Source organism: Tupaia chinensis, unplaced genomic scaffold, assembly GCF_000334495.1.
Source record: "Tupaia chinensis unplaced genomic scaffold, TupChi_1.0 Scaffold000085_1, whole genome shotgun sequence".
Classification (NCBI taxonomy): Eukaryota; Metazoa; Chordata; class Mammalia; order Scandentia; family Tupaiidae; genus Tupaia; species Tupaia belangeri.
This window is the reverse complement of record NW_006159547.1, coordinates 954,479-959,414: the sequence shown is the minus strand read 5'-3', so window position 1 is coordinate 959,414 and position 4,936 is coordinate 954,479.

Here is a 4,936-nt window from a genome sequence, read left to right as displayed (position 1 = left end):
CTCTCTGGTAAGTGCATGCCTTATGGCAAACAAACAAACAGAAAACAAACAAACAAACAAACAAACAAAAAAACTCTATTAAAAAATGAACAAAAAGCAACCAAGAAAATGACCAACTTAATGCTAGGGACAAAAAAAAATTGCTAGGGACAAGAAATATCAATAATAACGTTGGATGTTAAATTCTAGGATTTAAATGAAAGATTGGACCACACTATCACTGGAAATTTAACAGAAGAAATATTAATTACATAAGACTGCACTGGGGAGGGACCAGCAGTTAGCGTAATGGCTATGTCGCTGGACTCCCACATAGTCGACCGTGGTTCGCGTCCCGGACCCAGTGGCTTAAAACTCATGCCAGGCACGTGTGCGTGCGTGCCCAAGATCCTGAGAGGAGAATGGAGGAGAAGGGATTGCGGCGTGGCCATCCCCCTGGGGGGTGATTTCTCGCTTTCTGTCTCTCTGTCTCTATCTGTCTGGCGAGTGCACGCACCCTATAGCAAAAACCTCTCAAAAAAAACCAAAAACTACACTGGGGAAATAGAAATTTATGACTTTTGAATAAACATCACTGTCTTTTTCTTTGCTATGCTTTCTTTTCCCAATTTAAAGATTTTCCTTTCTTTTCAGCTATGGATAGGTTTAGCAATTTTTTTAATTTAAAAAATTTTTTTTCTTTAAATAGAAAAAAAAACTTTTTTCCTTTCCTGACCTCTTTTTTTTTTTTTTTTAATGGAAACATAAACTTTTCTCCCTTCCTGATCCCTCTGTAATTGGAAAATATTTGGGAGTTTTCTTATTTTGTGGCAGAATGGTTATTTCTCCCTTCCAGATCCCTCTGTAATTGGAAAATATTTGGGAGTTTTCTTATTTTGTGGCAGAATGGTTATTTGCATAAGCTCAATAATATCTGTTTGCTTGAATCAGAAATTGGAAATACTCATTATTGAACAGGACTTCATATCTGAAAATTAAACCAGAAAACTAACGAGCTAAGGTAAACCTCAAGTAAGCCAATAGAAGCTCTTGGAAAGAGAGCCTGGCACCATAAACAATTCTGTCTGGCAGTTTAGAGAAAAATATCAATAATATCACTTTTGTAGTATCTATAAGCCAAGTAGAGGGAGGGGATGAGAATGACATAAATATGTTAAATAAAAAGTGCAGACAGAACTTGGAAACTCTTTTTTTACTAAATTTGCCACTTATTCCAGTTCAATAAAATTCTTGTTAGGAAAAAAACCACTTAATGTAGAAGACTAGATGTATTGGGCTGTTCAGAACTTTGAGAGCATGAGAATCAATGCTGATCAACTGGCTTAAATTTAATTACTTGTCTTAAAACATGTCATTTTGAAACTTGAACATGTATGTTATACCTTGAAAATTCAAAGCAGAAAAATCTTCCCTTTGAAATTCAAAGCAGAAAGTTAAATCATGTAGAAAGCTAGATCTAACTAACTTTTAAGTTTGTCTTTGCAAGTGTAGAACAGAAGCATTAGATTTTACGAAGATAAAAGTGAACTACTAGTATAGTTAGGTCAGTCTGTCTCTCTGAGTAGCACTGTGCAGATTCATTTTCAGATTAATATAAGCACTGCAAAGAGTAATCACCTGAAAACATACTAGAAAAATGTAACTAAGATAATTTTTACACCTTCAATTTTTTATTTCTTCCTTCTTGTAATTTTTCTTTGAGTTTTATATATTGCAGCTATTAATACATTAGAATTATCTCTGAAAATGCATATTTATTCTTGTTTATTTGTTACTATTCCATTTCTTTATCTACTTTCATCATAGCAAATATTTGGGCTAATACAGACTTAAATATCTGGGAACTTATTTTTCTCAGTTTATTTACTTTTAAAAGTGGTTAATATTTTTTGACCATTTATAGTCTCATTATAACAGATATAAGTATTTTAGTAATAGTAACAGATAGCTAAACTTTAGGATATGTCAGTGAAGAAATAAAATTTTATTCACAGTTTTTCCCTTTGAAATTCAAAGCAGAAAGTTAAATCATGTAGAAAGCTAGATCTTTCATAATACATCTAGATATTATGACATTAATTGTATTACTAATACATCTAGCCATTCGCTTGCAGAGTTTTTTATCTAAAATCTTCTCACCATATAACACACAGATGTCGCCTTTTATGGCTCAGCCCTGGCAGTAATGAGAATCTGATTGGTACACAGAACTTTTACAAATTTTTCAAGTGGGGAATTTATTCTTTCCATATGGAACCAACACTACTACATTTTTTAAAAGTAAAAGATTTTTTTCAGCTTTCTTCTACCACTTTCTGTGGTATTCCTTGCACCTCTTTTCTAGTTACATGGTGTTAGAACAGTTCCAAGTTCCTTTTTACAATTTTTTTACACCATTCTTCTGCCAAAGTTTCTCTTAACCACAGAAGCAGCAGCAACTTGGAAACATTAGACAAGTGTGACTATTTTAGACACTTCATATAAGTGAAATCAGGTCCTCCAGTGACTGGCTTATTTCACTTGGCATATTGTCTTCCAGGCTCATCCATATTGTTCCATATGGCAAGATTTTCTTCTTTTTTAAGGCGGAATAACATTTCGTCATATTTATATAACATTTTAAAAAATCTATTCAGGCATCAATGTACATTTAGGTTGTTTTCATATCTTGACTATCGTGACTATTGATACAATTAGTATGATAGTGAAAATCTCTTTAAGATCCTGTTTTCTGTTCTTTGAAACATATGCCAAGAAGTGGGGTTGCTGGATCACATGAGTATTTTTAAATTTTATTTTTAATAAACTTTATACATTTCCATAGAGGCAACACTATTTTTTAAAAGAATTATTTATTTAATTTTATTATCATTTTTTAAAAAAAATTGCTATAGGACATGTATACTCACCAGAGAGAGAGAGGGGCAAAGTGAGAAAGCAAGCTGCGAGGTCTGGAACCCAAACCATGGTCAGCCATTTTGGACTCCAGAGCCTCAACCACCACTCTATAAGCTGACCATAAGGCAACGCCATTTTCAGTTCCCACCAACCGTGTGCAAGCGTTCCAGTTTCTCCATATTCTCATTAATACCATCTTTTGCTTGTTTGATTTTATCTTCAGAGGACATACATGGGAGAGAGAGAGAGACAGAGAAAGATAGAGAAAGAGAGAGATGAATTACCACCTCCAGTAGAGAGTGGTCATACTCTTTCCTCCATTCTCCCATACAGTTGGGATTTGGTGTATGCATGTACCCAAACCCAGTGTGTTTTTCAAGCCACTAGGGCTAGAACTCAAACCACAGTCAACCATGTGGGATTCAGCTTATTATGTAGAGTGCTTAACTACTATACTATAGGGTGGCCTATCTTTGTATTTTTATAGTATCCATACTAACAAGTAAAAGATAATACATAGCTGTCATTTGGTTTTTATTTCCCTCATAATTAATGATACTGAGCATGTTTTCAAGAACCCATTGGTCTTTTGCAGAGGACATAATTTTATATGTAGAAAACCTTAAATACTCCTCAAAAGAATTGTTAGAACTTATAAATTAATTCAGCACAATTTCAGAATACAAGGACAACATACAATAATCAGATGTATTTCTATATAGTTACAATAATTATCTGAAAAGCAAATAAAAAAAACATTTTCATTTAGAATAGAATTACAGAGAATAAATAAAGTATCAAGGGGTGTAGTTAATCAAAGAGGTGAAAGACCTGTACACTTACAAAACATTGATAAAAAAATTAAAGATACAAACAAATGAAAAGATATTCTGTATTCATGGATTAGAAGACTTAATATTGTTAAAATGTCCATTCTACCCAAAGTGATCTACAAATTTAATGCTATACTCAATCCTAAAACTCATATGAAACCACAAAAGACCCTAGATAGCCAAAGCACCCTGAGAAAGAAGAAAACTGAAAGCACCATACATCATGATTTAAAAATGTGTCATGAAGCTACAGTAATTAAAATAGTATGATATGCACATACAGAGATAGATAGAGACCAATAGAACAGAATGGAGAGTCCAGAGATCGATCAATCCATATGTAGTCAACTGATCTTTGACAAGGTGTCAAAAATACTCAATGGGAAAAGGATAATTTCTTTAATAAATGGTGTTCAGAAATTAACACAAAACAATGATCTAAAATCCTTATTTTATATCATGTAACAGTAACCCTTTTGTTGTGGTTTTGTACCAAAGGTGTGTGCTACAATTGTACTATGTAAGTTATTTTGAGAATGAGGGAGAGAAAACATATAACTTATTATTTATATTTTTATAATTATTCTATTATTAGTTAATTTCTTTCTGTGTCTAATTTATAGCTTAAACTTTATCATAGGTGTGTAAATAGAAAAAAAAAACATAGTGTGAGAGAGAGAGGGTTTAGTATTATCTGCAGTTTCAGGTATTCACTTGGAGTCTTGAAAAGAATCTGCCATGGAGAAAAGGAATTGTGTACATAAAAATCAACTCCACATTGATTAGATATTTAAATGTAGTAACAGAAACTGTAAAACTCTTAGAAGAAAATACAGGAGAGAAACTTTGCAATGTTAGTTTATTCAATGATACCAAATCACAGGCAACAAAAGCAAAAATAGATAAGTGTGACTATAGCAAACTAAGGAGCTTCTGTATAGCAAAGGAAAAGAGTAATCAGAATTAAAAGACAATTTACAGAATGAAAGAAGCTTTAATTTCTCTAAGAACGGAATGTCCCCTACATCCCTCATATCTTAACCTGCACTCACTCCTTATAGAAGCAGAATGAGTTTTCTTGTTGGTGGATCAGCCATTAATTGCTGATTTTTTTAATTGAATGAGACCAATTTAAAAATGGTCCTAAAAATGTTAAATTTGGTGCTGTGTCCTTTTCTACTCTGGACCAGTGAAGTCGCAGAACA